General features: G+C 38.1%; 1 protein-coding gene across 2 annotated transcripts in view; it reads right to left on the minus strand.

The window, feature by feature from the left end:
• Window positions 1–21,866, minus strand: part of LRRC4C (leucine rich repeat containing 4C) — a 1,337,050-nt gene that overhangs the window by 1,066,239 nt on the left and 248,945 nt on the right. For both annotated transcript variants that reach the window (XM_043909663.1, XM_043909655.1), the window contains exon 2: window positions 16,224–16,413. The gene's annotated coding sequence lies outside the window, so the exon portion shown is untranslated. The remainder of the gene's footprint in view (window positions 1–16,223; window positions 16,414–21,866) is intronic.

The raw sequence follows: 21,866 nt of genomic DNA on the forward strand, positions 1-21,866 counted from the left end.
TTAATTCTGCTGCCCCCTCTCAAGTTTAACCAGAAGCCTGAAACTAAAGACTTTTGCACCGTCTACATAGTGCTTTCCTTTTATTTGCTAAGTGTCCTCTGTCATTTGCTAAGTGTCCTCTGTGTATCAAGCTGACACTAAAATCACTTTATATATATATATATATATATATATTTTAAGTGAATCCTCAAAAGAGCCCTACAATAGAGTTCATGTCTTCCCATTTTAGATATAAGACCACTAAGGTCTTAGTGACTTAATCTCCTTCAGTTTGCAAATAGCAGAGCTGAGATAGAAATGCTGTTGTCTTCAATATTCTTTTCTCTATCTTCTCTTTAAGAAGCTGAAATAGATGCACTGTGGTATAAAGATTATTTCCCCCCAAACAACTATTTAATAATAAATTGAGTCTCTCAGAGACTCAGACTATATATGCATAGGCACACATAGTTGACAATGTATCAAAGGAGAATGATGTTATATTACTTTGATTCTAAGTCACTGGAAACTCTTGCTTTGAAAACAGACTACTTTTATCAGCTTCTTGGGGTATACTCACCAAGGGAGGCCTTATTTCTTCAGGGAATCATTAAACTCAGCTCAGTTCTACTGTTTTATCTTCTCGTCTTCCTGTCTTTTCAAGAATGGGATACAGATAGATGTTGGGACAACAGAATGGATGGTTTACTCTATATATCTGCCCTCTGAGGATCCCATACACCTGAAAGCTCATAACAAAATTCTAGAATATATTGAATACAAACCTTTGAGTTTTGCAAATCTCATCTAAAATGCTGAAGAAGAGGCAGTTGCTTTGGTAACAAGGATTCAAACAGTGGACAACTTTAGATGTAGAATTATAATTATAAGGCTGAAATTTTGTTTGGAAGTAAACAGGAAGCACTTTATTTTCAGAATATATTTGTCTTAGATGATTAATATTTTAAAAATAAATTTGAAAACTTGTTTTTTTTTTCTTTTTGATAACCATGGTAGTTCTTATATCTCACATACCCAGTCCTAGAAACAGAAACGATAAAAATAGCACCATTGAGGGAATAGACTGTAGTGGTTATAGGTGCCAGATTATCTGGTTACCATCTCAGCTACACAACTGCATGGATCACCATAGATACACCATCAAGGTCTCCATGCCTTGGTTTCTTCACGGGTTGAATGCGAGGGTTAAGTGAACTAGTCTATGGGAAGCTCTAAGGATGGTACCTGGCCTAAGGTCAGCAATCAGAATTTAGTATTTGTATCAGTATTTCTGAGAACTGTCTCTGCATGCAACCCTCATGGCCCAAAATGCCTTCGCCGTCAAGTTAGCCTGTGGGGGAATGCTGTCTGGATTCGTCCCCCAGAGGTGATGCTTATGAGATTTAGGAGGCATCTCACCAGGGGTGGTCTCCCTTTCTCTCTCCCACCCTCCCTCCCTCCTTCCTTCTGTCTCTCTCTCTCTGAGGCAGCCACACACAATTGCCAGATCAGAATGAATCCTCACTTTTTTTTTTTATTCTCCAGATGATGGATAGCAAAACTAAAATAAGTCCTCTTGAGATAATGTTTTTTGAGTGTCCAGCTGGTGGAGACAGGAAAAGCAATTTCAATGAGACAAGAGCCTCTGAGAACAGATTTGGAGAGAAAGTATCATCCTGGTCTTCTAGAAATAGAAGTGCCATGATGCAGACTGCAAGGAATTCAGATTATCCACAGAGGGACAGCACTGCTCAGTGAAAGGGGAAATGACGGAAGCTACAAGGGCAGAGATGGCCCTGCCAAATCCCGATTTGACCAGCTAGCCTGCAGAAACCAGCATAGGCCTGATTGGGTGCCATATCCTGCTTTGCACACTTAACATCTTGGGTGCGGTGTGATTGTGGTGGAAGCAATTTGGTGCCAAAATCCTTGCACAGTCGGTTATTTTCAGCTACCTCTGGGACTTACCGAATACAAAAATCTAGAGATTGATAGCCAAACCATCCAACTTTGAGAGACACCACTTTCCTCTTGAGAGACAGTCCTCATGGCTTTGAAAGAACTACTCCATATTTCCTCCCCAGAAGTCCATTCCAGAGTCCAGACTCTGTGATGAATGGTATTCTCTAATTGTCAGGAAAAGTCTTTCTATCCCATACTTAATCTTTGTTTTTATTATTTTTTTCTATTTTATTTTTTTTAACTTTTCCAGCTTATTGGGGTATATACGGTCAATAAAAAATATATTTAAGGTGTGTACAATGTGATTTTTTTTTCAATTGTGCTAAAATATATTGAGTGCTTTTGATGCTATCGTTCTTTTTTTCCTTCCTCCTCTTCTCCCTTCCATAGATACTTACTGAGCACTTACTATATGCCAGATACTATGAAATGTAATGATGACCAATTCAGATAAGATCCTGCCTGTGAGTGTCAGAGAAGAGAAACATTGCACAAGTAAACAGATAAATATAGGCTTCCCAGGTGGTGCAGTGGTAAAAAATCTGCCCCGCCAATGCAGGAGGCATAAGAGGTGCAGGTTCAATCCCTGGGTTGGGAAGATCCCCTGAAGTAGGAAATGGCAACACACTCTAGTATTCTTGCCTGGGAAATCCCATGGACAGAGGAGCCTGGCAGGCTCCATGGGGTCACCAGACAGACAGGACTGAAGGACTAAGCTCACATGCATGCAAAACAGATAAATAAAAAAGATAACTGTAACGCATGACAACATACTAAAGAGAAGAGGTGAGAAACAGATCATCCCGGGGGGCTGCCCTCTTTAGATTAGATGGTAAGAAAGGCCTTTCTGAAGAGGTGACTTTGAGTAGAGATGTATAGGTGGAAAATGGCCTCTGACCCTTTATATAGCTCATAATTTTGTGAGCGTGAACATATGCAATGATCCTGAGGTAGAAAAGAGCTTGGCATGTTCCAAGAACATAAGAAAAAGCAAGCGTGACCAGAATGGGCTTCCCAGGTGGCTCAGTGGTAAACAATCTGCTTGCCAATGCAGGAGATGCAAGAGATGCAGGTTCAATCCCTGGGTTGAGAAGATCCCTGGGAGAACGAAATGGCAACCTATTCCAGTACTTCTGCCGGGAAAATTCCATGGATAGAGGAGCCTGGAGGGCTATAGCCCATGGGGTCGCAAAAAGTCAGACATGACTGTAATATATTGAACGAGAGTAAACAGTGCTCAAAATAAGCTTGGAAGTTTAGGTGTGAACAAATTATTTTGATGCCACATACTCTACGGTTGTAAGATATGCATTTATTCCAAAAATGATAGAAAAGGAAAAAAAAAATCATGTACCACGATTTGATTTATATTTAAATTATTTAAACTGTTACACAGAGAGTGGCTTACAAATGGGTAAGAACAGAAGCTGTGATATCAATTGTGAGGCTACTGCGATCCTGAAGGCAAGAGGTAAGAAATAGTGGCTTAAACTCAGTCACAGGGTAAATTTGCTTCATTTAATCTTTACAGCAAATATACAAAGGAGACCTTGCAATTGCCCCATTTTAGAGATGAGTTAACAAAGGAACTGGTGATTGCTGCCTAAAAGTACTCATTTCCTAAGTGAACGAGTGAAGATTCAAACCCAGACCATTGTGACTTAGAGGTGAGCTGTTTTTGCTTCTGGCCTTTAGATGAGTGCCTTTAGTGGATTTCGGCAAAAAAAAAAAAAAAAAAGAAAAACTTGAAATAAGCTTTAGGAATTCTTAACACGGAGTGATGCTGGCCACAGAGTCGGAAGTATTCTGTTTCCTGTACAGAAGCAAACTTAATGCTTGACAACTTTATAAAGTACCTACTATTATTACCTTTTTGCAGATGAATAATCCAAGTTATAGAGAAGTTGAACTAGTGAATGTCAAAAGCAAAATATCAAACCAGGCAGGTTCACTCTGAAGCCATGCATTTAACCCCTAAACAATTTAAGACGAAGCCTCCTTAGTGGGTCAGTGTTTGGAAACAGACCCAGGAAAATAGCCCCCTTTAACCCTTCTTAAACCTCCAATTAAGATAAAGATACACACAAAACACAGAAAAGCTTTTTATGGTAATTCCATCAAAATGCTAAAGATTAGACAGGCAAGGCTTCCCACACATTTCAGAGAAAAAGGAAACATCTCTAAAAGAAGTGAACAAAAGATTTATCCTTTCACCATTCTCAGGGCTCAGAAGCAACATTTCCACCAGGTCTGCTTTTTTCTAATATAAATGTAAGAGGAGACAGATTGAAATGCCAAACTGCACTGCTCTGTGTTTTAAAAAGCTGAGAAAGCTAGGGCAGCTTCCACGCAAAATGCATTTGTTTGATATCTCTTGAAAATTCTCAGCAAGTTGGGTTTTTGGATTCTTAAAATTAATGACAAAAAAATCTAATATTCCAACAGAACAGGAGTGACCTAAAAAGAGCTGCCTTTATGTTCTGTAGGGCTCTAGCAGCGTCCTCGCAGAGCTCAAAAATCACCTCCAGTTGCTAGGAGTTTGCTCAAAGCCTCTCCAATAATCTCTACCATGACCTTAACCACTCTTTTTGCTATTTACATATGCCCTTTGATTGTCCCAGGTTCCTCCACTTTGATATGTAAAATGTGGCTAATTTAGGCTTTGCAAGGACACACTGTTGAATCTCAAAGCTTGGGGATCTTTGGGTATTAGAAGATAAATGGAAAGAGACACTTGTGGTGTTTCTGCATCTCACGTCTATATTGCTAATAGTAATACTGATGGGTTATTTGAAGCTTTGCATGTATAATCTCATTTAATCTCATAACATAGGTGGACACTGTTATTATCATTCTTACTTGTCTCAGGAATGTGAAGATCATGTAAACACAATTAGAACTCTCGCTGTCTGATTTTAAAACTTTGTCTATTACCTTCTACTTACATTTCTAAGCATACTATGGTATATAGTGTTTGATAACTGGTGTATCAAACAATATAAAGCATGGTGCTGTTCCCTCAGTCGTGTCCAACTCCTTGCAATCCCATGGACTGTAGCTCGTCAGGCTCCTCTCTCCATGAAATTCTCCAGGCAAGAATACTGGAGTGGGTAAGCCATTCCCTTCTCCAGGGGATTTTCCCAACCTAGGGACTGAGCCTGGGTCTCCTGCATTGCAGGTGGATTCTTTACCATCTGAGTCACCAGGGAAGCCCCAGTATAATGTACAGATAAAAATTAAGATAATATTCAGTACATATTCTTTATAAGTACATTATAATACCCTTACAAAGCCAGCATTAACTCTTCTTTGCTTTTCAACATTCTATGCATTATACACTGGACCAATAGGTCTTACATAACTTAAGTCTCTGTTTTTAATTCTAGATATAAATTTATAATGACCTGGCTTTTTAAAAGTGCTTATTATGCCCTTCCCTGACCTGGAAGCTTCTGATGTAATTTTTCTGGGGTATGGCCTGGACATGAGCATTATTAAAGTTCCTCTGTCTAGCCTTCTGGTGATTACAAAGATCCAAGGGCTGGAATACAAATTCATTTGAGAAAATTAATGCAATCTTATCTGTAACAGACTGAATTGTGTCTCCTTAAAATTTATGCTGAAGCTCTAACCCCCAACATGACTATGTTTGGAGACACCACCTTTAAGGAAGTAACTAAGGTTAAATGAGGTCAAAAGAGTGGGACCCTGATCTAATAGGACCAGTGCCTTTTTAAGAAGAAACAGACACCAGCAGTATGCGAAGTGTGAACAGAGGAAAGGCCTTATGAGGACACAGCAAGAAGGCAGCCATCCTGCAAGCCAAGTGGAGAGGCTTCACCTGAAACCAATCTCTCTGGCGCTTTGATCTTGGACTTGGACTTCCACCCTCCAGAATGGGAGAAAATGATTTTTTTGTTGAATAAACCTCCCAGTCTATGAAATTTCTCCATGGCAGCTGGAGCAGACTACTACTACATCTTTTTGTCACAAGGATTATTGTATACTGGAAAAGCTGTCTAGTATCTGAATGTGAATTAGAAGGTTCTAGGTCCAGGAGCTGTTGGCATCCATCGTTCTGCCCTAGTGAAGCCAGCCTAAGAATGGAGGGGATATAAAAGGGGAAGAGCTTCAAAAATCTGTGAAAGAAACAGAGTCTTATGATTTATCACTTATACACTGATTTTTTTCTTAAGTTGAACTATAATTGCTTTACAATGTTGTGTTAATTTCTGCTGTACAACAGAGTGAATTAGCCACATGTATTCATACATCCCCTCCCTCTTGGACCCCCCTCCCCCACACCCCCCTCATCCTACCCACCTAGGTCACCACAGGGCACCAAGCTGAGCTTCCGGTGCTTTATAGCAGGTTCCCACTAGCTATCTATTTACACATGGAGATGGGAATACCAGACCACCTGACCTGCCTCTTGAGAAACATGTATGCAAGTCAGGAAGCAACAGTTAGAATTGGACATGGAACAACACTGGTTCCAAATAGGAAAAGGAGTACGTCAAGGCTGTATATTGTCACCCTGCTTATTTAACTAATATGTAGAGTACATCATGAGAAATGCTGGGCTGGAGGAAGCACAAGCTGGAATCAAGATTGCTTGGAGAAACATCAATAACCTCAGATATGCAGAAGACACCACCCTTGTGGCAGAAAGTGAAGAGGAACTGAAGAGCCTCTTGATGAAAGTGAAAGAGGAGAGTGAAAAAGTTGGCTTAAAGCTCAACATTCAGAAAACTAAGATCATGACATCTGGTCGCATCACTTCATGGCAAATAGATGGGGAAACAGTGGAAACAGTGGCTGACTTTATTTTTGGGGGGCTCCAAAATCACTGCAGATGGTAACTGCAGCCATGAAATTAAAAGATGCTTACTTCCTGGAAGGAAAGTTATGACCAACCTACACAGCATGTTAAAAAGCAGAGACATTACTTTGTCCACAAAGGTCTCTCTAGTCAAGGCTATGGTTTTTCCAGTGGTCATGTGTGGATGTGAGTGTTGGATTATAAAGAAAGCTGAGTGCTGAAGAATTGATGCTTTTCAACTGTCGTGTTGGAGAAGACTCTTGAGAATCCCTTGGACTGCAAGGAGATCCAACCAGTCCATCCTAAAGGAGATCAGTCCTGGGTGTTCATTGGAAGGACTGATGCTCAAGTTGAAACTCCAATACTTAGGCCAAGTGACGCGAAGAGCTGACTCATTTGAAAAGACCCTGATGCTGGGAAAGATTGAGGGCAGGAGGAGAAGGGGATGACAGAGGATGAGATGGTTGGATGGCATCACTGACTCAATGGACATGGGTCTGGGTGGACTCCGGGAGTAGGTGATGGATGGGAGGCCTGGCGTGCTGCGGCTCGTGGGGTCGCAAAGAGTCGGACATGACTGAGCGACAGAACTGAACTGAGTGTGTACCTGTTAGTCTTAATCTCCCAATTCGTCCCACCCTCCCTTTTCCTGCTGTGTCTACATGTCCATTCTCTATGTCTGTTCTGTGTCTCCATTACTATAAATACCCCTATAAATAGGTTCATCTGTACTATTTTCCCTAGATTCTACACATGTGCATTAACATATGATTCTTTTTTCTCTTTTAGACTTACTTCATTCTGTATGACAGATTCTAGGTCCATCCACATCTCTGCAAATGACCTAATTTCATTTCCTTTCATTCCACTGTATATATGTACATCACCTTTATCCATTCATCTTTCGTTTGACGTTTAGATTGTTTCCATGTCCTGGCTATTGTAAATACTGCTGTAATGAACATTGGGGTGCATGTATAATTTTGAATTATATACGGTTAGATAGTAAGAAGGAGCAGTATTTAGAAAAGATGGCGGGTGGTGCTCTAATAATGAGGCTGACAGCATTTTCATTGATTTTTTCCACTGTAGGATGAGGGCTGAAGTGGTCGGTCATCTTCTAGTGGATGCTGTCGAGTCCATATACTTCTCTAGTTACTATGCGGCCAATTAATCTTCACCTTTTGGTCTGTTTATTGTATGGTAAGGATTGAAGTATTTTGTGGAGGGAGAGTTTGCATCAGGAACAATACTGAACATGTAAAGAAAGGCTAGTCTTCCTTTCCACAGCATTTTTTTTCTAATCAAGATTACTTTTGATTTTGGGCTTTCCCAGTGCCCTGACCCAAGAGTGAATTACCTTTTTGAAAACACATGTAGCAAATAAAACATGAGGGTGACTGTTGTATTAAGAAACTGATCAACATCAGCAAGACAGTGATGGTTCCATCTTCACAACAAAAGCTCAAGCTGGCTATCTTCCCAACATCATGACTGTGTTTAGAATATATGGTCTACAGTAAATATGTAAATCGTAAAGCCTGTTGCGCTAAACTGCAGATCTGCTAAAACCTAGGCTTGTGACCTGGGACCTTCAGCTTTCTTCTATGTGAGATGAAAATAACAAAGTCCACCTCCTGGGACTTCTATAGGATTTAATGTGTTAACACTTTAGAATCTTCTCAAATAGTGCTAGAACAGGGGCTTCATAAATAAGATTTGATATTCTTACTTTCTTTCTTAGTTCTTGTTTTTACACTTTGATTATTGTGAAGCTAAAATCACTTTGATTCTCAGTTTCTATATAGTGTAAACTCTATAATATAAATATTCTCATAGAATTATGACAGGATATGTGTTAATTACTCCATGAAATGACTTAGTAACACATCAAATCTTAGGACAATGTTTATTTTATGTAAAATTTTGTAAAGACTTGGGCATTAATCCCCAACTGGGACCTCTTCTCATACAAACATCTCCTTTTTATAAACAGCTATGAGGCAGAAGAGATGAAAACTGACAAAGTGTTAGCACACTCCTTTTAATTTGGTTTAAGCAACCCACGTCACGTGACTGTGTGTCTAAGTCTACTCTGAATCATATCCACCACACAGTGAATATCTCACATGGCAAAAGGTTTAGTGGGCTGATCACATCACTTCTTTGAGAGGCAAAGCTGTTAGCTCGCAGTTATACAAGATGAAATCATAACAGACTACATGTTAAAGAGTTGCTAGACCCACGCGTGTTATAACAATAAAGTGCAGGATCAAAATACACTTCCATACACACACTCTCTACCCCTCCCATTTCTACTCTCTTTGAATTACTCCAGTGCCATCTCAACAGCCTTAATGAAATCAGATGTAAACTGAATTGCATCGCTTTAAAACTGGAACAATTACACATCAACTTGCATTAAGTCCCTGCCTTGTAGCTCTGACTGGTGTAACAGAGAACTGTGGAAGTGCATTTTGACCTCCATTTGCTATTCTCATTTGCTCATTCTCCTGTAAATTTGGTTTGATCTCATTTTAATATCCTTAACTGTACTAAATCTTGCATTAGTAAAAAGACACATGAAGCTTTCAACTAACCTGTTGCCCTATTCTCCAACCTAGACTATCAGAGTTTGTTGTCTACAAGTCTGTGAATTACCTGCTTGCCACATTTAGCTATGAGAAGTCCTGAAATCTGTTTTCAATGATAAAAAAAATGGACACCAACATTTTGCCCGAAATAAGGAGTTTATGAAAATCAGTTTCAATTACTGTTAGCCATGTCACTGTAGGTCTGTAGGAATCTACAATGAATTATAAAAACAGCAGTGACCTATGTGAGAGGACAACCATTAGGATAACCAGGCCGCCAGCTGCTAGTTATTTTCTAGAGTACATGTCCAGGTCCTAAAATACTGACCATGATACCAAGTGTGTACTGGTGACCACAGACACTTTTCCCAGTTCCCAATAAGAAGAGAAAGAAAAAAAAACTTTATACTAGTGAAGAGTTGGCAATCACCTATACTTGAAGCAAAGAAATGCTTAAGTAAACTGTAGTCAGTTAATTAAAATAATTAACTCCAAAGTCATTTAAAATAAAAATACTTTATACTGAATGTTAAACCTGAAAGGCTTAAGATGATAAACTATGTAGTCACGATTTTCCCACTCATTTCCACCATTTCCAATTTCCATTTTTTTAATTAATGGATATATGTTACCTTTTATCTGAGCTTTACTAAGATATTCACATACCAAAAAGTCACCCTGTTACAATATATAATCCAGGGGTTTTATTGAATAGCATAATCACCAAGTTGTACAATGGTCACCAGTATCTAATTTTAGAACGTTTCATCACTTCAAAAAAGAATCCTCATACCCATTAGCAATCACTCCTCATTCTCCTTTGCCTGTCACCCTTGGAAACTAGCAATCTATTTTTTGTTTCTATATATCTGTCAGGTTTGCACACTTCTTAAAATGGAATAATATAATATGTGGCCATTTGTATGTACCTTTTTTCATTGCCTATAGTGTTTGCACAGTTCACCCATGTTTTAGCATGTATCAGATCTTCATTCCTTTTTAGTGGTGAAATACTCTTTCATTTTATGATATAGTATGATTCATTTATTCATTCATCAGTTGATAGACATGTGGGTTGTTTCCACTTTATAATGAATAATGCTGCTAAGAGCATTCACGTACAAAATTTTGTGCAGAGATATAAATACTTAATTCTCTTAGATATGTACCTACGGGCAGGATTTCTAAATCATATGTTTAACATCTTGAGAAACTGCCAACCTGCTTTACAAAGCGGATGCACTATTTCACGATCCCACCACATATGCAGTATAAAAAAGAAACTGATTTAACAAAATTACCATACAGACTACCTAATTTTGGCACGCTGTAACTATAGAGGCTACAGATTTTTTTTTTTTTTTGCCTTTTTAAAGAGCAAATAACTGAGCTATAGCATTGCCCTTTTATTGCAGCAAGATTTTAGCCCTTCCAGTTCTTCATTTAAAAGATTATTTCTACCCATTGCCATTATAAATTTAAGCCAAACTGGAGAACAGAGAGCAACTGTAACACGACAGAGAATTTAGGACACAGAGAGAATAGGGCAGTAAAAGTAGATACATAAAATAGCCACAAGCAATCAACATTAACTTTGCATTTTTATGTCATAGAGGAAAAGCTACACTGAGATAAACAACTTTGAGATCTGTAAATATCTCAAATTAAGAGTTCAAATATAGTCTTTGGGATAAAAATGATGTTTCCCCTTTGAATACATTCTTAAAGCAGATAAAGGTAGGTAGAAATTGAAAGCAGATTTCAACTAAATGCCAGGGCTTCTAACAACCCACTGATGAGAATCCAGCTGTTCTCTGCCTCTTACATTAGCAATAATAATGGTAAAGAAGATGCCTTCCTTATTTGCTGACAGTTGTGTTGATAATGCAAGAGGCAAAATAGCATTTCTCTTCTAGGCAATGTTAATTATGGAGTGCTGACAAGAGTTCAAAAATAAATCTGGATCCTTTAAGTCAATGCCCCACATCAATATAAAATGAAAAACTCATGATACACTGACAAGCATGCGAGAAGTGTACAGTTTGCACGACGCCTATTTTGTTTTCAGTAAGCAGAAAGATTCATGGCATATTATTAAAACCAACATGAATAATAGGTCATACCAGAATATCAATTTAGAGATCTAGGTAACATCTCTCTCTCTCTTATATTTCTCATTTGATTTGTTGAAGCAGAAAGAAAATGTAACTTTATGTTCCTTTTTTTCAGATGAAAATACTGATGAGAGATTAATGACACAGTAAATAAGTGGAAGAATACAGATTTTTATCCCAGATTTCTGGGTCTTGATCCAGTTCTGGAAATTTCCTATATTTTAGGAGTAAATTTCAGACCAGAGCCAAGCAGTTTAAAAGTTATTTATATGGACAATAAGTCAGGATTTTTGAAATGGAGGCCATTTAATGAATTGAGTGCAACTATACCACACAGTATAGCACACATTTCCTGTTAGAAATTAATGTCGGTAACCTAAAATATTTAGAACACTTGAATTTTATTGCTAGGATTTAGCAGCTTTCCGGTACCTATTGTCAAAAATATGGAGGCGATTCAGTAAGTATTTATTAAACTTTACTACAGTTTTAAGCAGTACTTCAAAGTAAGTATCATGATTCTCATTTTTTAAAGGCAAAAACTAAGAGTAATGGAGCTTAGGCAACTTGCTCAAGGTCAATAACCAACAAAAGGAATGCTTATATTTTTAACTCAAGTTTGTCTGACCCTAAAGTCCTACTCTTTCATAATCTTAGCCTGAAAAAAATTATTTACATGTTAAAAAATCGTTGGTCCTTTGAGGCCGTAATTTCTCATCTTGGGCTGTTTTCTCGGAGAATCACAGTCACGTGCTATGATTTCACCACACAAATCTTTATCTCAATGCTGTTCATAGTTGTCAAAAAATGCACTAACCCAATGACAAAAAAAGGGCTCAATTAAATTACCTGTGTTATATCCACATTGTGAGATAGTATGGCAGCCATTACAAATGTTGTAACAGAAAATCATTTACCAGCAAAACGACACTGCGACATGGCCTCGTTTTGGTGAACTCCATTTAACCCACAAAGTTCAGCGTCCTCACCCTCACCAGTGAATGCTTTTCATTCCAAATAAAGTTGGTCTGGCTCTCCTCTGTGCTCCCATAGGACTTCACAGGTGGCATATGGTAGTCAACTTCATTACCTGGGCATCTATCTTCCCCAACCGTGTAGCTATGAATTCCTCAAGGTTAGAGAATCAACTTTAATCACCTTTATTACATCACCCATCTCTAATACACTGGCTCACAGTTAATAGGTGGTATTCAATAAACATCTACTTAAAGAATCAATAAAGCAGTTGTTCTTCAGCACACTGCATTCAATCCATTTAATGCTTTAAAAAAATCATGTAGAAAATACAACTTCTGTGGTTTAGTGGGGGAAATTGTCATGCTTTCTCACAATGAAAGGAAAAAAGCCCTGAAGTTTCAGGTACCCTTGGCACTATCTCTCTGTCTTGATGATTGGAAAGGCCTATAGTCTAGGTTTAACTGTAACCCATTCACCACATGTAGGGTCTTGTCATGAATTGATTGCAAGGGTCTGGCAATGATCTCAGTTAATGCAAGGATTTTGATCTGAGATTTATACATTTCTATATGATACATCTGAATGAATAGGCTTCAGCAAGTACATCTCTTGAAATTATCTTTAAATATTTATAGATTTGGGTTGGAGAAAATTTTCATTTGGGTTTTCTGTAAATGGTATGGAAAACTCTGATGCAACTCTTTGACCAACCCAATATTTTGTGTATATGTCTGTTTTGTAAGGATAAGGGTTTTTTATTTTGTAATTAAAAAAAAAAAAGCCATTGGACCTACAAACTTTGGAGTCTACATTGTTCCCATCATATTATTTTGACCAAAAAAAAAAAAAATTTTGACTTTTACATGTGTATTTCATTTACTAAGTCAAAAACTTTTTATTTTATTTTATTTTCAGTTTGAGACTGGGGTAAGTTGACCTTTTAACAAAGCTCATTAAAATGTAGTTAATGAAAGGCTTTGTTCATTATTCTTTCCTGGAGACTTGATAGTACAGCAGAAATAGTTCCAACAAGATTACAAGCATTCCTCTGGGAGTGAGAAAAGAGAATTGCTATTTGGAGTTCAGTGGGGATAAAGATCCCTTTCACCTTTGGCATCCCTACTGTCAATATTTTCAAGTTATCTAAAGAAAGTCAGAGAGCGGGTCATTGGGAAGAAAGTCAAACGGATAAGGGCCAGGGAAAGACAGAGAAGGGCACCAAAGCCAGTTTACAGAAATCTAAATCACAAGACTACCTTCAACTAATACTCTAAGAGTCTTCACACCTTCTTGAAGGCTACTGGCTGTGTATGTGTGTTTTGATGCAAAGGTATAGCCATATTATTTTTCATTGCCATATACTTTTGCCTAGCAGAAACATCACAAGCCATAACTTAATAATGTTGACAGGAGAAAATATCAAGTGTTCACCTCACTCTGCTCCTTCCAAACTCTGCTGAACTGGGATTGCAAGTAGAGTTGATGATTTGAGGTTTCAGGGGTACCATCACAGAATGCTCCTCACCACCACCACTGTCCATCTTGCGATAATTCCAGTACAACACTACCAAGGAAGCCCATTCTCAGAGGCTGAAGACATATCAAAGAGGACTGGAGGGGTCCTAGGGCACTGAATTCATTAAGACATAGCAGGCATTATGTGGTCCCTCGCATGCGTTTTGGTATGTTTGACCTATATTTTCACTGAGATAACAGAGGGGTCTTAGAGGCTGTCTATAGGATCATGAAACATCGGCGCCAACCTCAGAGATCATCTACTCCTGACCTGTGTTAAGTTGCTTGGATAAGGTGATGTCTTACTCATCAGCGTATGACAATAACAGTAATGATAATGTTTGCTGTGTACTTAGTCTGCACTGGGCACTGCTCTATGTGATTTACAAGTAGTAATTCACTGATTCTTCACAACAAGATCATGGTGTCAGTCCTACTATTATTCCCTTTCCATCAATGAGGAAATCAGACACAGGAAGATGAAGCAACTTGTTCAAGGACATACAATTAGAAAAAAAAAAAGTCCTTAGCATCTTAATTAATAGGGAATAATTATCTATAATGGAGAGATCCATAAGTAAGGATTTCTCTGTCCCTTCCTATTTAACATTATTTTTCTCTTTTTTGGAAGGGTATTGTATATCCCAAACCAACGATGATCACGTAAGAAATGAGTGTATTTTTCAAATCATTAAATGTCCTCCCCGTGTGCAGACACACACACATAAACACTTCTACACACTTAAAAATACTTACAATCACAAGTTTTGTGGTTTTTTTTAAAATCCTTTCACCAATGAAAACCAAATGATTTGAATGGAGTAAAATAAAGATTCACATTTCCCATCCCATCCAATTCATACACAAAGAATTCCTGGTATGAAAAATCCTTCTTTTCACCTCTAATCAAGGAATAAACACAACTAAACCAATACCTTGAAATTCCAGGACAATTCAAATAATTTAATAATTAATAAAGTCATTTCTTACTTTCCTCAGGAAAACAATAAACATTCACTGAGCAACAATTTGCTTTAGTATCTATGCACTGGGTATATACAACAAAGCAGATTACACCTCTGACTTCATGAACCTTTTTTTGGTAGTAAAGGTGATATTATTACTATATTACTGATGTTTTCTATTAGGTAAATACATTCTGTATTTATAAACTCTAGAAATTCATAAAGTTAAAGTCAGAACTATTTGAAAGAGTGAAATGAGACATTGTGACAAGCAAACTGAATTCAAAGTATCGAAGAACTGTAATCACATAATCCACTGATGCAAAGACAAGTTCTTAATATTATTGGCTATAGCTTAAAATCTCCTAAAGAGACCCATACCTAGCACAAAAGTCACAAACTCTGAATTTGAACTTGTTTCTTTGAAGGAACTCTACCTCTTACGATTCTGCCATCATGCATCCCCAGGTGCTCTAGTAAAAAAGTCTATCAGTTCCACACTCAGCAATATATTCTCTTTTGATGGTTCACAGCCAAGGGAAATCTCCCATGCTAACAGAGCCCCGAGTATCAAGATGGTGAATTATAGGGGCTAGAAATGGTGGATAATGCAGATGCATTTTAAATGGCCAACTAAGAACAAAAGAAAAAATTATGACAGGAGAAATATATACTATAGACTATAATACTATCTAAAATGGACATACAGGTAGTTATATCAAGTTCTTATTGCAAATCTTTCAAGACTGGGAAGACCCTGGCATCAGACTTTGATACTTGAATAATGCTTCCACCATGTAATAGCTAAGTGATAGGCAAGGATTCCTTTGATTGACGCGGATACCCAGTAGGCTAGGTTCTTCAGAGAGACAGCTGTCATCCCCGACTCCCTCAAAGAGCAGCATCTTTTGGAAATTAAAACCCAAAGATATGGAAACTGGCTACAACTGAGTACTTAAGCAGGCCTCCTGATCAAACGCTGATGAGACAGAACCCAACTGAAGGTCAATAACCTAAACAAAAGGCTTGGGTCCTGGACTCTGATCACACCAAAATATAAATCCTCTGTTAGAATGCTGAGGTTGACGATCACTGCTGGAAGCTACAATTCTGCTACATCACAGAACTATAACCACAAAGTTTGGACCTCAGGCCCAAACCATTCTAGAGGAAGGGCTGGTGTTCCCCCAACCATGAAGTTTATGAGCCCCGCAGCTCAAGACTGGGGCCCCTTTCAAGTCTGATGTCTTACTCACCCATTCCTTGTGCATCTGACATTGAGAAGCTGGCTTACCTGCTGCTGCTCTGGCTCTGGAAGTTTCTCCCCCAATCCAAGGTTGGTCTCGGCTGGTATGTGTGCTTCGCGGTCATTCACTCTTGATTACTTGACATCAGACGATCTTGGATAAGTTATGAATTCTCTCTGAGTCTCAGTATCCTCTTCATCAAATAGGGATAATGACAGTAAACACTTCATTTGGTTTCTGTGAGGATTAAATGAGATAATCTATGTCAAGTGTTTATCACAGCACCCACACATAGCAAACGTGCAAAAATGCTATTATTAGAATTTAGGATTTAATTCCACAGGATTTTTTAAATACAAATAAGGGAGTTTTTTTTTTTTTTAATCACATCTCAAAAGGAACTAAAAGATAAACTCTAGAGTTTTCTTTAAGAGATTCAGAGAACACTTATTTCATAGTCTGTGACTCCATAATTGATGTGGTAAGGATTCTTTGACAATGAAGTGATTTTGAGTTTCAGATCAAATAAGGGAGGTTTATTTAAGAAGATATTTAAGCTTCTGTTCCTAACTAGTGCCTAGGAATCTGTTTGAACCTCTTGACAGATGAGAAATGGAGAAGTGGTATGAGAGAAAGCCCAAGTGACTATACTTTTTTCCTACACAATTATTTATTCATTTATTCACTCGTCTGTGTATTATTTCTTTTATGCAACAGTTATATATTGCAACACACAGTACTAAGCATCATGGTGTTATAAGAAGACAAAAATCAAGCCAACACTGACAAGCAAAAATTGGCGTGTCCAAGACATATTCTCCATATGCCAGCCTCCCAAAGAAGTCGTTGGCCTCCTGCAGATATTTGGAAATTAGCTCCAGCAAAATCCTTAAGCAATCAGCTCTAGTAAAATTCTGATGTTGCTGATGCAGCCACGTTCAAGTGTGACAAAGTGGGACACTGATCCTGTCAAGGAAGAAGTCTGTGTTCTCTTAACTATGGATGTCAAACTTGGCAGAATAAGACTTGGAGCTAAGACTATGCCGTACTTATAGCTGATGGATTCTGGCTTTTAATCATGGCTGGGGAGGGACTATTACTTAGCTAATTAGTTTCTTAAAAGCCTTCTGGTACTCTATGCTTAGATTTACTAGACTCCTGGGTGTGCCCTCCAGAGTACAGTGGGAAATGGAGAGCATGGACCTCTACTGTGGTGAATGCCTCCAATGTAATGTTCCTTCATCAGTCCTAGTATGCGAGCTTCCTGGGGTTTTGTCTAGGTTTGATTAGCACACTTGTTACTCTTATGAAGCCCATTACAAGAATGATCAAAAGACTCCTAAGTGTAGGAAACTAATCCAATTCACAGAAATAAGATGCCATGAGACAGTCTGTGCCATGTCCAGGGTGAATGGTTTACTTCCTCTACTGATAAACCTCTGGCTCTCTTGGAGGTGTTAAGCTGAAATCCAATCCTACACCTCTGACCATTTCCCTTCCACAAGAAGAGGGGTAGCTCTATTGTATAGGATGGGAGCACCTGTACCATCTGCTTTTGGAAGGTGAGAGGCAGGCTTTATTCCTGCTTGCAACTGTGTGTGTGTCGGCTGAGTTGCTTGAGGCATGTCCAACTCTTTGTGATCCTATGGACCATAGCCTGCTAGACTCCTCTGTCCATGGGATTTTCTAGGCAAAAATATTGGAGTGGGTTGCCATGCCCTCTTCCAGGGGATCTTCCTGACCCAAGGATCAGACCCATGTGTCTCATATCTCCTGCATTGGCAGAAAAGTTCTTAACCCAGTGAGCTACCTGGGAAACCCACTTGCAACTATACCTCTCACCACACAAGGTGCCAGGGGCGTTTTAGGGGGATGATAGGAAATCTGTTTTGGCCTTATGTACCAAGTGTGTTTCCCAACACAGCTTTTCTAGTAATAAAATTAAATATCTGAATTTCTAGGGAAGTCAAAACTTCCCTGTCCATTCTTTAATAGGTTCAGAATTTAAAGTAACATTTGCCTCAGTGTATCTTTTAAATCTCAACCATTTTTATTCAGATGTGAGTTTGAATCCCAATTGATATGAAAAGATTGAGTTCAGTCTCAAGATGCCGGTTCATTCATTTGTCGACGATAATATTATCAGTAACAGCTATCTCATTGGGTTGTATGGAGATTAACTGAGATCACATGCCTGACATATCATTCAGCTTGTATGATATTTGTGATATACAAAGAAGTCTAGGCAAAAAAAAAGAAAACTTTGTGAAATTAGGAAGGCAGGAGTTGAAACCTGATATTAGGAACTTTTAATATTTTTTCAAGTACTTTAAATATAGAAAATATTATTAAAAATTAGCAGATGACTCAAAAAAATTGAAACCTTCTTACAACCTGTGTTCATGCACTCCAGTCACCACGACACCACTTTTCAGAACAAAGAAATTAAGTGCCTGCTACAGCAGGATCAAAGGAGGACGTGTCAGAAATGGCTGTGGAAGTCACACCTCAGTCCCTGCCCCTCCCGTCCTCGCTCCGCATGTGTCATTTAAAATGCAATTCCCTCTGAATGGGCACGGAGCAGTTCTATTCCCAGACATGACTGCTTTTACTACTAGCAGCGGTTTAATGATTTTATGTCATCGCAATAATAGAAACATGACATTCAACTGTGACTACAGCTTGTGCGAGTCTATTTTTGGAAAACCGGTTTCGTAGAGGACATGAAAATGTGGAGTCTTGGTGCCTATTTATTTCCCAAAAGGCTGAGCCAGGAACTCTCACACCTCAGTCCCCTCCGTGGACCTTTCGTGCCTTTCTGAAATGAGTGTGGTGACTTGAGGTCTCAAACAATGATGCTTCACATACAAAAAACCCACTTTAGAGAAGGAGACTTGAGCCTGAATCTAATTTGCTCATTGGAGGGAACGTCCTTTATGGAGTATTTCGATGCCTGAGTCCTTATTCTTGAGAAGGACCAAGTTCACAAACAACAACAACAACAAAAATATATGCACTTGCTCAGTGGAAGAATTGCCTCAATCTTTCAGAGACAAATTTGAAGGTAAGAGTCATAAACACCCTCACCGTCCTTCACTCACAGGTCAGCACATGCATTCAACTTCTAAGCTCAGACAGGTGACTCTCTCTTGCTTAAGGCCAACTCTTCCACCTGGGTTCTTAATTCCTACCCCTACTGTCTTCTTTTGGGCTTCCCCAGTGGCACAGTTGTAAAGAATCTGCTTGCAGTGTTGGAGACACAGGAGACACGGATTCAGTCCCTGGGTGGGGAAGATCCCCTGGAGGAGGGCATAAAAATCCAATCCAGCATTCGTGCCTGGAAAATCCCATGGACAGAGGATCCTGGCGTGGTACAGACCATAGGGTCGCCAGGAGTCAGACACGACTGAGCATGCACACTGTCTCTTCTAGGACCTTGCTGCATCAGGGTCTACTTTGCTCCAACATTTCCACTTTCCCCCTTGCTATTGGGTCTCTCCTTTCAGTCTGTTAAATGCCAAAATCCTTACCGTTATACACACAGACACACACAGAGGCACGACCCTCTGTCTTCTTCTCCTCACTGACCCATTTTCCTTCACAATTGAACTATTTAAATTAGATCACATTTGCAGCCTCCTGTTTTTAAAATTCCTGTTTTCTCTCTTGCTTCTATAAATAAGTAGGCCATTTTTCCTTGCCTTCTTGTTTCAAACAAGATACTGCAAACTTTTCTTATCTGTCCTTCCCCCCCTTCAACCCTTGTCTGTATTCTTCTGCTGTTATTAATCTCCCCAAACTGCTCAGGAAAACTTCATCAATGACCTCATGAGAGTTAAATTCAGTGGTCAGTCTCAGTAATTTGAACATTTTGCTTGCATGTGATACAAACAATACCTCCTTTCCCTTTTTAAAAATTCTCCTCTCTTTGGTTTCATGCTGCTACATGAAATAAACTATTTTATGTCTACCAGTTACCATATATTTTCTCCAAATACTGTATCATGCACTTCACAATGTTAAAACAATACTGAAAGTTAGGGAATATTGTAATCATGTATACGTTTAAATAGCAAGCAATTGAAACCTAAAGAAACTGAATAGTTTTACTCAAGTTACATAGTATATGTAAGGAATGGGATAAGAACACAGCTTTATCTTACACCAGTGTATGTTTTACAATTTGTCAATATAATATTTAAAACATATAGGAATATACCGATCATTACAACTAGCAGATCTCATCTATCCACAGATTTAGCACATGTTAACATTTTGCTTAACAATTTGTATTGATTTATTTTTCCAGATATATTAGAAAAAGCTAAAGTCCAACTTGCAATTCTCCTCAATTTTACTCCCTTTTCTTCCAAGAGGAAACCATTATATTCTAGGGGGGCTCTAACATTTGTATCCATTTTTTTAATCCTACTATTAGATTGATACAAGCTTCCTTATTCCTCCCTCTTTTCCTTATCTGGATATAAAATATTCTTTCTTTTCCATTTGTGTTCACTCATACAAATATTGACCTCTAGTTAATGATTTATATGCTGATGTATTTCAAGGGAAGTACACTGATGTCTGCAACTTACTCCCAAATGCATCCCCAAAATAGTGATGAATGGAGGGATGAAAATTTTAAACATATATACTTAAGAGTTTATAGATAATCAATATGTTAATCACTTTTCAAACTAAATAAGGCTTTAGAGTATCTTTACACTACAGTTCTTCTTCTAATGTACCACATCGAGCTGTCTTGTTTGTGCCTGTAAAATACCTTGTCAAAATGACCAAAAATTAATAATATATCAGTCTTTGCTACAGTCCAAGTTTGGTTATATTTATATGTTTATCAAAATATTTCCTAGCCATCTCATCCTTATTTGGGGAGGAGAGGATTCAGTCTCTTCTTACTGATTTCCATGTTTGTTGTTTTTTTTTTTTTTTTGGTGAAAGTCTATGAATTGTTGATTGTCACAGTATTTTTAAGAACATTCTAAAAATTTAAATTTCTTCCCCTGAATCATACTTTGACTAAGTATAGAATTCTAGGTTGACAAGTATATGCCATCCCCTCTTCAAAGTTATCATTCTATCATGACTGTGAGACGTCTTCAGTAATTCTAATTTTCATTCCTTTGATTGTAATAGATATTTCATCTTTGTCTGCTTTTAAAACTTTTTTTATGACTGTGTGAGTTTTAAAGTTTCAGGGCAATATATCTGCGTGTAGAATTGTTTTTGATCATCCTGTCAAGAATGTAGTATACTCAGTAATTCTAAAGGCTGATATCTCTTTTCAATCCAGGGAAATTCTGAGCCATTGTATCTTTTACTTTTCTTTATTCTCCTCTTCTAAAAATTCTGTTGTATGTTTTCTGTAGTATCTTATCTTCCTCATATCTTTACACCCATGGTGAGTGTCTAATTATTTAAACAGATCTATTTTCATGTTACTAATATTTACAATTATCCAAATCTTTACCAAATTATTTACTTACAACCTCCAAATCATACAACTCATGTGCTTCATAGCAAGATAGGGATCCTTCTTCAAGTTTGATGCCTGTGGTTCTTTTTCTTTTTTGTATCTACTTAAACTTCTACACGTTTACTTCAATGTCTCCTCTGACTAGTTCTATTATTTCTTGTTCTAGGGTGTGAATTCTATTTGTTGAATTTTC

The sequence above is a fragment of the Cervus elaphus genome, chromosome 1, assembly GCF_910594005.1.
Source record: "Cervus elaphus chromosome 1, mCerEla1.1, whole genome shotgun sequence".
NCBI classification, from domain to species: Eukaryota; Metazoa; Chordata; class Mammalia; order Artiodactyla; family Cervidae; genus Cervus; species Cervus elaphus.